The sequence below is a fragment of the Choristoneura fumiferana genome, chromosome 19 (genome assembly GCF_025370935.1).
Source record: "Choristoneura fumiferana chromosome 19, NRCan_CFum_1, whole genome shotgun sequence".
NCBI classification, from domain to species: Eukaryota; Metazoa; Arthropoda; class Insecta; order Lepidoptera; family Tortricidae; genus Choristoneura; species Choristoneura fumiferana.
The window spans coordinates 5,405,194-5,422,555 of record NC_133490.1 but is presented as its reverse complement, the minus strand read 5'-3'; the positions used below and the strand labels follow the sequence as shown (position 1 = coordinate 5,422,555).

General features: G+C 36.2%; 1 protein-coding gene across 5 annotated transcripts in view; it reads right to left on the bottom strand.

Moving 5' to 3' along the window:
* Window positions 1–17,362, bottom strand: part of LOC141438738 (uncharacterized) — a 213,231-nt gene that overhangs the window by 176,798 nt on the left and 19,071 nt on the right. For all 5 annotated transcript variants that reach the window (XM_074102673.1, XM_074102675.1, XM_074102676.1 and 2 more), the window contains exon 2: window positions 5,604–5,626. The gene's annotated coding sequence lies outside the window, so the exon portion shown is untranslated. The remainder of the gene's footprint in view (window positions 1–5,603; window positions 5,627–17,362) is intronic.

Here is a 17,362-nt window from a genome sequence, read left to right as displayed (position 1 = left end):
GTAGTTGTAATTGAGGAAATGTATTTTCCATTTGCTATACGTCTCTACAACGCGAGAGTATTTTCCGAATATACCTCATACAGCTTTTGTTCCTATCACTGAATATATTCTAAAAAGTAAAGAACTTGTAGCTAGAAGAAAATGAAAGTTTTGATCATGACTTACCGAAATCCACCACAATGGGGTCTCGAGCCAGACACTTATAAGAAAACAGTCTGACGCTGAAACTTGACAAAAAGAAAGTCTTGAGTCGGCAAACTTCGCAAACGCAAATGCGAAAAGTAAAGTTCATTATAGTTGTTACGTTTATAAAACAGCACCCGTTGAGAAACAATAGCTTTTTAGTCACGCCTTACAAACTCTTCGAAGGCAGCGAGACGGGAACACAATTGCTATTATGTGCGCTGAAATAGCACACCCTATGTTGGCTAAAGCAGTATCTAATATACCAAGGTGCGACATCGCATTGCACGGAGCAGAGACGTATGACATTGCTGAGATTCAAGCCCTCCCAGGTGGATATGGTATGGACGAGTATTTTCGTGCCGCAGATGACGTCATCGACAGTCGCGTAGAACTGCCCTAAAACGGAATAATTATATTCACTTAGTGGCGCAAATGATTGGGGAAACTCGTGCATTGGGGTTAGATAATTAGTTACCGGGAAGCAATACTATTAGGAAACTTATATGATTCAATTGTCATTAAAATTGCAAGTTCAGTGCTTCAGGCGAATGAGCAAATTAAGTGGAATGGTTGTATTCTATGTTGAACATTACGTACTAGCAAATTGATTAAAATATCGTTACAAGCCTTCTCCTATTTATCGGAAATCGTTTTGAATACGTCCGTTTCTATTCTTACATATCTAGTCCAACTATTTATTTATCACTTCAACTTCAAGTAAAATCAAAATTCAGTCAATAAAACCCTAAAAAGAACTACTTCCGGGCCTCCCCCTAACTTCAACGATGACTCACATCCGGGGGAAAATGACGATTTATACCTATTAATACATTTCGCGATACTAATGTATTATGTATAGCGTCGTCGGCAGCAGGGTAGGTTTGAAGCCTCAGGGGTATAATTTCGAGGAAAGTGTTTGACAAGTTCCTTCGTGGGTGTATAATTGAAGAATTACCTGCCTTGCGAAAGTCATTTAATTAGTTTGTTTCTGTGACGATAATTTAAACAAATTAAATGGAATTTTGGTGAATAAATGTAGCTTTAAAAAACAATGAAAGCGGAAATAAATTTAATTTCTTCGGAGACCAATAATATTGCACAAAATTTCGAGTGGGTACAGTCACCGAAAGCGAATGTCGAGCACCTTTTTACATTAAAATTACACGATATCTTCCTTAAATAGCACTGTTGTGTATGTATGACATTTGTTTTATTATGTTTGCTAGCTGTTAATATTCACTATTCACATATCGAAATTAAAATTAGTGTAACTTTCATAAGCTAGCATGCCAAATTTCAGTTCAATCGGATACCAAGAAGTGGTCGAAAAATGGTTTGCAAATTTTGAGAACATAACATACAAACATAGGCAACATAGGCACGTTGCATGCAAGTGAAATTATAATTTAAAAAAAAAGGAGTAATAGAAGCCCAAAAGATAGTATGTGGTTCACACTTCTCCGGTTTCTTAATCAACTTCAAATAAAGGAAGAGTTTATCAATTCGATTGTTTTTTTTTATCATGTTCGTCACTTCAGAACTCATTCTTTTTTTCGTTGGAATGGGAATATTTCCAATTACGAATAGGTTCCAATGATACCATGCCAGGATCTGATTAGTGGATCTTAAGGAAATCAAGGGACCTCTTCAAAAATATTGTAGGGACACCTATGTTTTGGGTATACATATGTATTTATTAATAACTTGTGCATTTGCTGTTGTTAATCGCCATTCGGTGAAGTAGAATTGTTGGGGAAGGCCACTGATGGCCAGTGGAATTATTCAATTACAAGTATTTCACGGGTTGAGATTAGATTACCGCAAAAGCTTGTCACAATGCATATGATATGATGAAGTGGAACTGGCTCGTGCTGAAGTGCCGGCTTGAAACTGGTATTTTTTTTATGAATTTCCTGATATTTTTATTCACTTGTATAAAATTCAAGGCCTATTTTTCCAGTAATTCATTTTACCGTACTACTAATTTCATTGATTCACATTTTACTTCTCGCAAAACTTCTTCCTCGCATAATAACATCTTTGCGTTTTTTCACGTAGGAAAATTTTGAATTTACTTTTTCCGATGTCTAATTTTCCTATACGCAATATGGTACGGAAATCTACAAAGTAGTCATCATCATCATCATCATCAGTCGGAAGACGTCCACTGCCCAGACAAAGGCCTCCCCCTTAGAACGCCACAATGAACGACAACTCGCCACTTGCATCCACCGGTTTCCGGCCACTCTCACGATGTCGTCAGTCCACCTGGTGGGAGGCCTGCCAACGCTTCGTCTTCCGGTTCGTGGTCGCCACTCCAGGACTTTTCTCCCCCAACGGTTATCTGTTCTTCGAGCGATGTGGCCTGCCCATTGCTTCTTCAATTTGCATATTTTTCCAGCTAGGTCAGTGACTTTAGTTCTTCGATGAATTTCCGTATTCCGGATTCCATCGCGCAAAGAAATTCCAAGCATAGCTCTCTCCATAGCTCGTTGCGTGACTCTGAGCCTCTCTAAGAGGCCAACAGTCAAGGAGCACGTCTCAGCGCCAAAGTCATCACTGGCAACACACACTGGTCGAAGACTCTATTCTTCAGGCACTGCGGAATATTGGACGAGAAGACATCACGAAGTAATTAAGTTACAAAGTAAGTAAACATTTTTAATATAAAGCTACTTCTGTCACTTTCGAATGCATTGCGTGCGAGATACATCTAGCTATCTCCAGTAAATAAAGCATGTAAATTTGTGTTAATGTCGCGAAAGTTAAAGACAAGTTACATTAAATATTACACTTTTTTATGGAAAAACGTAACGCTCATCGAGATTTCGATCGTTACACGGCTCGTTTCCCAATACTCGAAGAGTTCAACATCTTAATGCATCCCAAATTAGCTGGCAATAAAAGAAGCGGCCTATTACATGGCACATTTAATTTCAATTCAAAGTAAGGTTTTGTTTGAAAAATTCCCACCGATCCAGTCGTCTCGTCTGTATTAGGTAAGTACTTAACAACGTCTCCAAGTCATTTAATGGTTTTACTGTTTCAAATAAAGAACTAAAGTTCGTCATCAAAACAGTTTTTAGGGTTCTGTATTCACCCTAATATCGGTATCGTTCCGCGACTTAGCTTAGAAACTGTTAGTGCTAGAAAGCTGTAATTTTGCATGTGTACAGTGTACATAGTAATCATTTCTTCTGGTAGTTCATCTGCACGTAGTGTGGACGTTTTTTTTTCTCGTCTAAATCCAGTGTGGGGTATCATCGGATAGGTATTTAAAAAAAACATTGCTAAAAGCAGCGTAAACGAATGTAAAAAAAATCCATAATGACAGTATATTTATTTATTTAGTATAAGCTATTGCAAACCTAGAAGAGTTGAAGTTATGTGTGTGTTTTTGCATACGGGATAAAAATGAAAAGTATTATAGTAAGTTTAGTAGACTTCACAAGTTAGCGAGTAATAGTATAATAAGTCAAGGCATTCTGATGCCTAAACAAAATAAGCGGACTTAACTTATTTAGTTCAGTTTCCATTACAATGTCCGTACAGATTGTCCATTCACTCGATCCTTCGTCATTCTCAGATTCTGCCTCTTAATTGACAACGACGATGACGAGTTATTTTGATCACCCGCAATCTCGGAAACTATGACCCTAACACGAGCAACAAGCTACCACAATACGGTTCTTATTAACCACTTAAACTACTGTTTATCTTCCTTGGCCGTCGGTTCAAAATCACTGGTAACGATCGTCTGGCCTCATTAATTGCTACATACATACTGATACGCTGGTTTTTATTAGCCCAACAAAGGGGATCGGAGTTAACTTAGTTAGAGAAATTCAATTTAAAATTTTATCCAGCAACAATAATCTATTTGAGAAAGCAATAAAATTTTATGATATAAAATTTAAAGTTAACAATTCCAATTAAAGGCATTTTAAAGATAAACAAGAACATGGAGTTAAAACTAAAATCAATAGTTTGATTAAGAAGCAAACTTTGACCAACGTAAATGCTCCTAAGCTTGAAAGTGAAAAAATATACAATCAAAAATAAGAATGTAATGTTTTTACAAAAGCGCATTATCGACTTCGTAGTCAAAAGGCGTTCAGGCTCAATGAACTAGAAAATAGAGTTAGAAAAAAGTTTTTCCATCATTAATAAGCTTTTAAAAGACTGTATAAATTGAGCGCGGAACTTGTGTCAATTTGAAAAGGCCAAAGATGGTATATTTTATAACAATAGAATATAAAACATTAAACAAAATAACGACTAACATCCGAGGCATTTTAGTTGTGCTGTGTTAAAGAATATTATTTTGTGTAATCCGTGCGTACGTGTGACTTTTTTAAGACATTTAGATTTGACCTAAGCCTGGACTGCTGAAAACTTTCCACGGGTTCGCTATCGTAGAGTAAAGGCATGGTGAGTCTTTTGTAGTTAATCTGGAATGATAAAGGCAGTATTAACCGAAAGCCCATCTTTCTATGTCCAGTTTTCTAGGTCATTCTAAACTTAACCAGTTTCTCCTCATACAGTCCATTTGCTTCGAAAACTTTTCTTTACGTGGTTCCGTGACGCCACAGTTATGTTTTTACAAAAGCGCATTATCGACTTCGTAGTCAAAAGGCGTTCAGGCTCAATGAACTAGAAAATAGAGTTAGAAAAAAGTTTTTCCATCATTAATAAGCTTATAAAAGACTGTATAAATTGAGGTCGGATACGGAAAAAATTAGTTCTGTAGATAATATTTTTATAAAGGCATCAAATCATGGTATAAAATTTGGCTACAAGCCGTAGTAGAATATAAAACATTAAACAGAAATAACGACTTTAACATCCGAGGCATTGATATGTTATGCAAATATTTACTTAGACAGCTATAGAGATAAGAACAAACATATGATATCAGAGTGCATTCGTAGTTATCAATGGTAAATAAAGTATACAATAGTTCAATAATGATAATGATATTTGACAAGTGAATTTTCTAAAATGATTTGCGATGAAACAATAAGAATAAAGTTCTGAGACCGGTACAAGTTATCTTTTTAATTTTGAAACCTGAGCAAGCTTCTAAACCACAAGATGGCCTGCTCAAACTTTGTTTATTTAGAATTCTTCAGGAAACTCCAAGTATTAAAATTTCAAAGGAAACTGCGAAAGAGAGAACATTTCGAAGATTAGAAGGTACGCGATTGTAATTACATGAATTCTCTAGAATCTTCGATTTCATTAAATAAATTTCAATTTGAACTTTTAGTTTGCAAGACAATATGTGACAATCCGTAGCAAAAGGGTCTGCACCTGGCAGCCTGCCATAAGGACCCTTCGTGTCCGCGTAATAGATTTTCTGCACTTGTTTGGTAAGAAGAACCAATACGAATTCGTTATTATTTAAAATAACTTACCGAATGGACATCAACCGCATCTCCTGTAACAAACGATTTTTTTAAATAATACTGTTGGAAAAAAATAGCATCGAATATATACCGTTTTTAATATAGTTTAACTAAATTAATCGCTAAGTCCCTTCGATGGTTTCTAAGCCAACATTAAAGGGTAAATGTTGACCGATGTCAAACAATCGTGGCGCAAAGCATATAGTAGTAATATGAAATTTAACCTTAGCCTTAGCCTTTAGCCTTGTGGCCAATCTACTGAACATTGCAATAGAACAATACCGGTTTACCACAATTTAATTGTTTTCATAGGACGTTAAAGTATTTTAGTAAGCCAAAATACAATGAACGTACATTGTACGTGATCCAGATTTTAGATAGATTGGTTGGAAGTCGCGGTGGTTCAGATGGTAGAATACTTGGCGCTTACAACCCCGAGTAGTAGGTTAAAATCCTGACTTTTATTCAATTTAAAATTGTAACACATATTTATTTGACACTTCAGTCATATAAACTGAAGCGATAAGGCCGCAATAAGCAATAGCTTACTTTAAAAATCTCTATATATGTAGATGTGTTTTCTGTACTGCTTACTATGTGTTGGTGTTCAATAAAGAGTTATTGTATTATATTTGAGACCCTCATAACAAGACTTTTCGCTTGATATGTCAGACGGTCAGGACAATTCGTAATAGTTTTTTTTTCTTTTCATTTTCTAATCCGCTCTCACTTCAATACAATCGACGAAGATACACGAGTGATTCTAAAAGGGTTCCGTTTTTTGTTTGAGGTACGGAACACGGCTTTCTAATAAAACCTAAACGTGTGGAGCCATTTTCAATAAAATTAGATGTTAGCGTCATAAAGATGCTAAACGTTATGATAGTTTGAACTAACGCTGCGGCGAACAATTTAATTTCACTGAGATCCAGCAGACGCAGACAGTATCATTTACAAACGATAGTCAAAACAATAGCATCTAACAAGTTGCAGGCAATGCAACCATGCAGATAAAAAAAATACAGATCACGCAATAATGCATGTAGCACGTGGGGCCAAACCCCTTGCTACTGTCCCCTACGAAAGAGCAGAGGAAATAACAAGGGACTTTACGAATCGCGATATATAGTCTATTTTAAACGGAGCGGAAAGACATTACAATAAATTACTGCAAGCAATGCACTCCCTGGCTGCATGGATCGATAGAGCGGCTAAATTTTTGGGCCCTCTATTGTGTATAGGTATAGAATTGAGAAGCACCATGTTTAAAACACAATTAAACACTGACAAATTAAAACTGTTCATTGTTTCGGCATAAATTGAAATATACCTTTGAAAATCGAAAAATCTGTAAATTATGACAACCAAGATAAAAAATACACAAGAAAGTTTTCTTTGGTAACATCCGGATCAATTTGGTAGCAACTTAATCCAATCTACAGGACCTTTTTTTGTTTGTAGACCCTGACATAAATTTAGCCAACCGTGAAAACTCGTCAGGGTATACCGCTTTGCTGTCTGAAACTAAGTCAGACAACTACTAAAAGTTATCACCGGAACTTGAAAAGAACTTAGATTAGTTCATAGATAATTGATGAAGGCGACAAAAACATCCAAAAACAATTACGGGCTCTATTTGTTTTTATGCCAATTGTTGAAGTTCGGTCATCTGTTCTTGTGCAGATATTTTTGTTGTGTAATGATGACCCAATAGAAGTTGTGAAAGCGGAATTGTTATGCCGTCAGTAGAATCTGTCTTGTATGGAGAAAAAAAGGGGAAAAAAGACAGTAGCAATGGTAAAGCAAGCACCGCACTGTTTAAAAATAAATGGAAAACAAAGACAGGAAGGAAATTAGTAAGGCACGAGCCAGTCTTATAACAACAAGGCATTGTATCTGTCGTCCGTCATGTCAATAATGAAGATGCACGTAAGTAGGCAGATTAGGACTCCTAGTAGGTAGCTAGGCCAGTGCGCGTGTTGCAGCAGCCGCCGAGTCGCGTTGCTCCCGGAAAAACGGTTACGGATTAGCCCGAAACATGTCGAGCTAAATTCAGAAAACTTGTTTGTAAAAAAGCTAGATTCAGTTAAGACTGATAAGTTGATAACGTTTTACATGTCTAAGGGCAACATACACAACAGTGAGGGACCGAATGTATCATCCAGAATCCAAGCACATGTCTGGCTGCAATAAACCAACCGTCAATAAATATGCTGTCACGAGACCTCGTAAATGCCGTCGTAAAAACTAGTACTTTATCTTTCTGTGATACCAGGAGTTACAATTCCAATAATGGCGTTGCGATCACGTATTCTTTTGCAACGACTTGTTACACATATAGATATACCACTAGCCTTCACCCTGCGGCTTCGCTCGTATGAACCAGATGATACAATAACAATGATTTGCGATGTGACACAATCAAGGGTTTTTCAAGGCCAGATTACATTCACTAACACTGGCTCAAAGAGGCTGTTGATAAGTCATTGAGTTACATATTCGGCCTCATCTGTACTTACAATCAGGTGAGTTAAAGGTCAATCCCTAGTCAGTTTAAAAAAAATAGAACCATCCGTGGAATCGAAGTTCCGTTATTTTACTAGATTCCCAAAAATTACGTCGTGGTCATCATTTATGTAGTATGAAGTATACTCGTGCAAAATTTAATGGCTTTAGACTTAGCAGGAGAGATTTTGGGAACCTGTTAATATATTAAAATGGAGTATTATTTACATATCAACAAATACACACACAAGCTGTCACATTTACAAGAATGTATCGTTATTTAATTGGGGTAATGAAAATGAAAATATCTTTATTTAAAGCAACAATGGTTGCACTACTTACTCACTACTAACATTAGGACTTACTACTAAATTAAATGCTGTAAATATTACATGTCGTTTAATAGTAATAACTTTGAAGGTGTAACGTCGGTTAGTAAGATTGGACGTTGGAAATAACAATTAACAAATCGACAGCTCGTATATGATTGTTATCATTAACGATGGTTATCGACGTAGGAACATTAACTTAAAACACAGGTAATAACTTTAACATAATTCAATCAATTATGAGAGAGTCAATGACTTTTTCGTCACCAACAATACGACTTACAGAACTATGGATTGAACGAACGTGAACAAAAGATACCTAATTAAGTAAAATTAAAGTTATTAAATTATTTTTAGATAAGGCTGCTAAAGAGCGAGTAGGAACATTTATCACTATGATTTATGCTCCTGCAGCTAAATCTCCCGTAATCTTACTTGACAAATGAGACCAAAAGTCTGCTTTCTCACCCAAACCTCATCAGAATCATACATCATTTCACTCAGTTCACGAAGAAAACGCCCTTCTAAATCTTCCCTAAAATTCAACCAACACGTGTTACGGAAACTAAATTTAAACAATTCTTAAAACACATTATTTGACACAAGTTTTGGTGCAAAATTTGTATTCACGAGATGTTTGGTGGACGCAACGGTTCTTTCTCTTTCGGGTTAAACGTGATGTACGAAACTTTTAAAAGAAATCAGGTAATCGTTTATCTTCATGTACAAGCAACAGTTTTAGTGCACCTTTTCTACGTATTTCGCTAAATTGTCGCTCACTTTCGTACTTTGCGGGAGACGCGAACCGGATAAATTTATGCAAATGAGAACTTCAAACAGAATGTTGAAGACTGCATTATGTTATTGAGGTAGATGTGAACTAGAACTAAAAAAACATTAAAGCGCATTTTTAAAGATCTCCTTAGATTTTACGTGCAAACTAGGTTCTCGCTCGGTGGATGCAGGTGCTTCCAACCGAAGCAACTGGAGGTCTATGGGAGCCTATGTCCAACAGTAGGCAGTAGTTTGCAGGTGGTAGGGCCTTGTGCAAGGTTCGCCCAGATTGCTACCACCATCTTGCTCGCTAATCCTGCCGTGAAGCAGCAGTGCTTGCACTGTTGTGTTTCGGCATGGAGAGTAAGACAGCCGGTGAAATTACTGGCACTGGTATCCCATCTTAGGCCTCTAGGTTGGCAACGCATCTGCAATCCCCTGGTGTTGCAGGTGTCTATGGGCGGTGGTGATCTCTTACCATCAGGAGACCCACTTGCTCGTTTGCCATCCAGTCGAGATAAAAAAAAAGAAAGTAGATGCCCTTCGGCCGATATGATGATATCCCAACTAGAGGTACCCCTAGTACTTTCCGAAACAGGTGACTTACACAGAACAAAAATAAAACGGATAATTATAATGAATGTCCAATGGTATCGGAGGGCTTATTAGGGAGCCACACAGGGTGCAGCAAATCCCTAAAATAGACTGAGCCTTGGTCAGATTGCCAGATTAGGAGCAAGATTTATTGGATAGTTTATTTCGGTGCGATAACTAACATGTATAGTAGAACAGCGGCTTCTAGCCACACAGTTTATCTACTTTAATTAATCGCTTTTGGATGTTTATACAATAAGCGGTTTTAGAAGAGAGAAATATAATAAATCACCATCTTTATCTACCAATTGTCAGAATTAGACAATGTAAATAATATTATAAAGAGCTACCGGTAAGCTAGCGCTAAATTTAAGCTAAGTTTGATTCTCAAATAAAAACTATTTGGTAAAATTATGAACGTCGCTAATATGGCCCTTATACTTCAATGATTTCCAACTCCCAACCCCAAATCCAAATTCACGTTTTGCATAAAATGACCCGAAATTTCCAGTCAAATGTTACTTTAGGATTGCTAGTTTGTGTAACAAAACCACTTAGTTGTAGATTCCTTTAAATAACGTAACATAATAACAAATGTTTGATTTCAAAACCTTTCTTCTCTCGTTCAAAAGCACAGTTGACATCAAAGGATGATCGCACCATAAACTATTTTATAGGTGTCGGTTTTATACGTCTCGTCTCCCGACAAATAAGATTCTCTGACCCCTATTTGTTAGGCATCTGTAGAGGCTACTTCCGCCTTTAAAAAGACCAGATTTATCGATGTCTTTCAGAGTATATCAATCGTGACGGATCCCAATTCGGCTTCATGGTATACTTGTTAAAACGGTGAGATAGGATAAAAGTTATCTTGACACTATTATAAAGAGTGTATATTGACGATTCAGTTGGTCGTTAGCATAAACGATTTAAATATAAATCTCGCGTCTCGTCTGCACCTAGGACCTAGACGGTACAGTACAGATCCATCTTCATGGTAAACTACTAAGTGGAATATACTGTTTTTTATACTAGGAATGAAACTAATGGCAAAAATGTACTGGCTATAGCATATTGTAACTGTTGGCTCACTACTTAGGCAGTACTGATAATGTAGTTTCTACGTGAACTACCATACCAAGGTAGTTAAAGATAACAGGGAAATACCTGCCCTAGTTACAATTAAAGATAATGGCAAAATCAATATCACATACTTACTTGGGTGTAATTTAAACGTCAGATAGCAAACCGTAATAGAACAAATAAACTTTATTTTAAAAGGTTTTTGCTAATTGCAATTTGAAACTGCAGTGCAATGTTTTTTTATTCATTTTCCTTCTAAACTAGGTAAAATAAAATATGAATTAATAAACATAGCACTTAGTAAATAGTCATGTAAGTTTTGCTTACCTTGTAATTTTTTCTCTGTGTCTTTGTATCGTTTAAAATCGTGGTGTACAATAAAGAGTCATTGTATTGTATTTCGTCGCTTATACAACACTACCGCGTAAGTCGAACATTGCCCGTGTTCTTTTATTTATACCATTCAGTAGAATTTAGATTATGACCAATTTTTGACTCTCGTGGTATTGTTGCATAAGCGACGATTTGTAATTATAGCATAAACTAATAGAAGAAACCTAAAAGTAGTTTACCTAGTAGCCATTTCCTAAAAACCAAAACATATATTCATATTTCTAAATTCGGAAGTCCGACATCCACGTAAACTGTGGGTAACCCAAACGCAAGCAATGCACCCGAAGTTGTGGGTGCAGTGCCCGCGCGGCCGTGATTCATCTGTCAAGTGCATATCGTCGGGGAACTCCAAAAGGTAACAGGCGACCGAGCATTGCGCAGGATTCTAAAACAGAATAAAAACACTTCGAAAGTAAAATTCAATGGCCGATACGTTAGTTAGTGGTAGCTGAGAAGTGATCAAATAAGGAAAAATATAATATGAAGTAAAAATACAGCAGGTATACATCCCATAAATAATGTAATAAACTCTTTATCGTACCATCAGCCAAATACGTAGTCTTCCACCCTCAAATTGATAATCGTTTGCATGTTATAAAACAATAACGTCAATAGACGTGTCTGTCAACGTGAAAGTTCGACTTTAGCGACATATTCATTTGATAGGAACTTGTTTAAAAATTGAAAGACTGACTCCTTGAGACTATTTGGCTGATGGTACATAAAACACGTGAAATAATAGACGTCCTAGCACTGAAATATTCGGCATTTTTACTTTCGTAACCAAAAAGAAATGCAACTGAAATGTTATATGTTATTGTCACGCCGCAAGCGACAAAACAACGTAAGATGAAGTTAGAATTAGTAAAATAGTAAACATTATTATGTAACCATAAGACTTTAACAAAGCTTTGTTATCATGTATACTTATATTATCATTTCCATATCTTACAACAATGACATTGTTGTTCTACATAACCCAAGACATTATAGTATAGACTATGGTGGTTAGGTCCTTATACAATTGAGGTGTCGAATTGGATGCCCAGGCGGTGCTTGCCACCGAATTAGACAGCGATAACAACTTTGAGTAGTGTTGCCAGTTGAGCAAATTTGTTGTTAAAAAGTGTATTATTTTGCACAAAGCGAAATATCATCGTCAATAGAAACCAACATAAGTAGTCTTGTTTCTTGATACAATTTGTTCTGTAACGCTTCTTTTAATAACTTGTGTACAGTTCTAAATTCGATGTTTTTGATTATCAACTTCAAGTCCAGTTAAACTTCAGTTTTTTTTTTATTATTACCTAATAGGTATTTTATTGATTTTATTTTTCAGTAATGCTGTAAATTTTCATTGATTTATATGTATATATTTTTTTAATTTAAATTGCTTTAAGTTTCCTAATAGTCATACAAACAACTTTTGGTTCACCCCGAAACATTTTTCTTGTGTTACTAGACCGGCCCGAGTTTTAAAAGGCAATATTTAAAATAAAAATTATTACAAATTTTCTTGGCATAAGTTAAAGGAATTCCTTATATTTTTCAACTTATCTGTGGCAACACCGTTTGAATAAGGAGTTCTATTTCCGTACCGTTTCAAGTGACGGTAAGTTACGGTGGATTGCGTGATTTTGTCCAACGGCAATTTCAGAGTTGGCGTTTTGTTTGTAAACAGTCGGCTTGTTGTGTTTTGGGGAAATCAATGGGATATATTTTACAAGAGGATGAATAATAATAAATTATTTTGAGTTGCATCTTCAAAATACTGTTTTGAAAATAAATAACAGTGAATTTACGATGTGTCTGCGTCTATTACATTATTACCTAAGTACGTATCGTAGGTATCGAAGCAACTGAATCCTGACCCGGTGTGGAACTTTTTCACAGAAAATGTCTTAGTGACATTGTATGGACTGAGAAAGAACTGGTATGACACTTACTGTGAGAACGTTCTACAGTGAGTCAGGAATCAAATGGTTCGACAGTACATCCTTAGCAAGAAAAACATGATCTTAGTGAGAAAGTTGCTTCACATAAAATAATATTTTCCTATTTTCGACAGCAAGGAGGAATACACAAACCATAGCGGAAATAAAAAGCGTCGACATCAAAATATCAAAATAAACAGGAAGTTTATTTATCTTCACATATTTAGATACCATTACCAGCAAAGGCCCGATATTAGCGTAAAAATTGTGTAACTAACCGACATTTGCATGGACAAAGTAAACAGTACCTGGGAGTACCCCTAAAATGGAGAGAGAATTTTACGAGATAAAAATAAAAATCACTGATTCCGCTGAAATTTGAAAACTTTATGAAAGAGCAACACAGGCTAAACGCTGAAAGTGTTATTTCAAAGTTTCGGCTGAATATTCACGAAATGATAATTCGGGATGAATTCTCGGCCGGAGACGTACGAGGGAGCGAGAAAGCTAAATATGGACGCACCAACGCGAAGATCCGTTTTGATTTTGCGGATGACGAAAACAAAAGTAAATTTTATAATTGGACACCGAAAAAGGGTTTTTCCGTTGACGGGAATGATTCATTTGCCTGTTTAATTGCCTGCTTATATGGGAAAAACGTTTACGATTTTTAACCGCGCCTTGTTGCCAAAAAATTTAACATTTTTAATTTTTTTAAATATTGCCAGCGATGTCGACACGTCGAGGCACACCGAGAAGATGGCGGGAGAATTTGGTTTAGACACGTACGCACACGACTGGCCTGATAACGTCAGAACGGGATTCATGGAGTTTAAGAGGGGAAGCCTTTGCTGGCAACACTATGCTGAGCTGGGACCGCTTCGCGATTTCGCATATTGTGGTTTTTTTTTTTCTTTCTTTAATGTATTTTTATTATGTTTTGTGCGAATAGCGAATAAATATTTCTATTTCTATATTTATTTATTTATTTTCCTTTGCCTTTGGTTTGGGTGTGGGTGGGTGGTAGTGGGTGCGTGGGACAGGCTACTTAAAAAAAATAGATTTCTGGTTGGGTACATTTTATCAAAGAATCCGGGCAATGATCGGCCTCGAGAAAGGACATTTGATAGTATGAATTCGTTGCATCATAAAAATAAAAATCTCTTTTATACCTTTAAAATTTCGTATGTGACACTCAGTAGAACCCTATCGCAGTCAGTATAAGTCGCACTTATAAAAAAATGATAAGGGCAGCAGAGGCTCATTGCGACAGGACAGGGTTCTACGGACGAATTTGTGGAACACAACCTTCTCGATGCAAAATTTAAGTTAAGATTGGTTTTTGGAGTCCTTTTGTATTTTTTAATTCAAGTCACTTTTACACATTTACGAAACTACAAACTGAAACATAGATGCACGGAAAAACCAGAAAAATACACCAGCGCTGGGAATCATAGACGGCACGGAAAAACCCGGTAACCACTGGCAGGGTACAGACCGATTTCTTACGCAGTATCTGTTTGTTTCTTATATAGTCACTTAAGCAGCGACACTACGACAAAATGCTGTAGCCTGTATTTTCGACACATCTTGAAAATTTAAGGTATTTCTGATTAGTTACTTGAGCATTATCACTGTAGTTACCTGCATTTTACGCATAACATAACCAGTCTTTCGATTTATGAAACAACAGAACGCGTTAGTTCAATTTTGAATAGTGAAAGTTTTGTAGTACAAAGGAAAAAACATTACTGAAGTTAATTTTCAACATAAGCTATATACTGCTTGACATGGATAAGTGGAAAGATGGAGCCCTAAATATTTATGAACACAAAATCGTTTCACTATTGCAGACATAGAAAATTATATCAATACCCAATGACAACGCGGTAATTCAAAGCAATTACGTTTTTGCTATAGGAAGTAAAGTTCTAGAATTGAGGTCACTGCCATAAACCGCTAACCGAGAACAAAAGCTGTTTTCATTATAGATTAACAAAATTGAGGAACTAACTACGCGAAATAATTGCAAATCAAACGCAATGCTCACTGACTGTGAACTTCTAATGTCGATTAGGGTCTTGTGTTTGAAATGGATAAACTTTTTTAATTATCTCACTTCTCCCTTTGAAGAAATCGTGTAATCCTTCTAAAAATGTTTTAAGACAATGAAACTCAAAACATGTTTTTAAATTTCTAATTCAATTTATAACTGCAGCCATTATAATGATACTTTGATATCTTTAACGGCTTCGTAAACCAACGTAGATAGATAAAGAAAAAAGCGCCACTAATTAAGTTTTCTATCAAGTACAACTTCCTCTTGATTCGACAGGGATCTAACGCAATACTACGACGAAAACGTAATTAATATCTTTGAAAAGAGCCAATTAATTGTTAGATTACGTTATACCAATCAAAACAATAATTCGCCAACGACCCGAATGCTTGATTGAAGAGGAAAGCGGTATTCCGCTAACAATGGGTAGGAAAAGGCTGACGAAAAACACCATTATTACATTATGAGCGGCTTGTTAAAATCAGTCACACAAATTAATTGGATTTCACGCCACCGATCAACCATCGTACCCTGAAGGGCTAACAGCATTTGACATTTCATATGAGATCCTCTTTCACACAGAAAACAGCTCTGCTGGAGACAGTAAGTGACCACAAAAGCAAATGTTCAATGGATTAACATAACAATATTCAATTAAGCGTTACTTTGCGGAGGTCCAAATCAATGAACTAAAATAATTTCATTGCTCACCCGCTACCTTATGATAGCTAAGTTTATGCAAAATATGCGTGTTCATGCAGTTCCTCCACCTCCACACTGTAAGAACACACACAAATCACACAAACCCATCTATCACCACCACCACACTACACTGACGCGTTTCGAACTCAAACAGAGCTCATCTTCAGAGTGACACAACCGTACACCATGCTACCAGTTGTTAGACTAACGAACCACAACCACCGTTTTAATTTGTCGCCAAGTCCATCTTACTCTAAAACCTCATACGACTATTCTTTCAGCCTTGAAAAATATTGCCAGAATAGCAAGGACAGTTAAGTAAAGTCTTTATTTTAGAAAAAAATGTCCCAGTTTAAAAAAATATTCTGTTTCTGACGAATACATATACTATTGTTTCTGTTGTTCTACTGATTTATGTTGTTATGTTAGTAAATTAATTTTCTCAGGAGCTTCACTAATAAATCAAATTCCAATCCAGATTAGGTTAAAACCAGATCTGGCCCGTTTGTAAAATTAATTAATTGATTGAAACCGACATTTACGCTTGCTACTGATCCGTTAATGAAACCGACGGGGACCCTCTTGATTCGGGCTAAGTTACAGTTTAGATCAAGAAGGTTCCAGTACTTCCATTCTCGAGGACTGTTACGTCACATACGGCATTGAAAAGGCCAAACCATGACTGAACATGTTGGTTACAACGAGAAGACGAGTACTTCTCTCGGCACTAAAGTATAAACACAGCAAAATCATAAACTTTGTCAGAGATTTTTCGAAGTAGTACAAAATTTAAGAAACGCTCCTCTTACACGACTTTTCACTTGATCAATCTAACTTACGTTTTCCGCGCATTTTCTAAGGATAGAACTTTTTACTTTTTGATGGAAAACTTGTGGAAAATCTTAGGAAACCGATACTTAATCATGATAAAATATGGCCAAACCACACTAAAAACAGGCCTTCTATTTCTTATACTTATTAGCAAATGGTGTACTTGTGTACTTAAAAAGCATTAATACGACGAACGCGGTAATCCACTGAATTGGCATATATTTTAAACTGAATAGCCTAAAAAGCAGTTCATCCCAGCGGTATAGCTCTGAAGGCTATAAAACCTAGTCGGAAAGAAAATACAATAAGACTATTTAAACAACGTTGCTAAGAATAATTTAACTAACGATGATAATGATGATGTAAGTAGATATTCTGATTTCCACGAAAATGATCAAGTACACAAAGACAAGGACGCAATAGACAACAGGAAAACATCAATTAAAATGGCATTCGTGCAAACATTACACAGTAGCCGTTAAACTACCGTGGTCAATAAATTTGCGTGAAACTGACAAAGGAATTTTAACTGATAAAAATAGCTAAGCAGAAAATGTGAGAGAA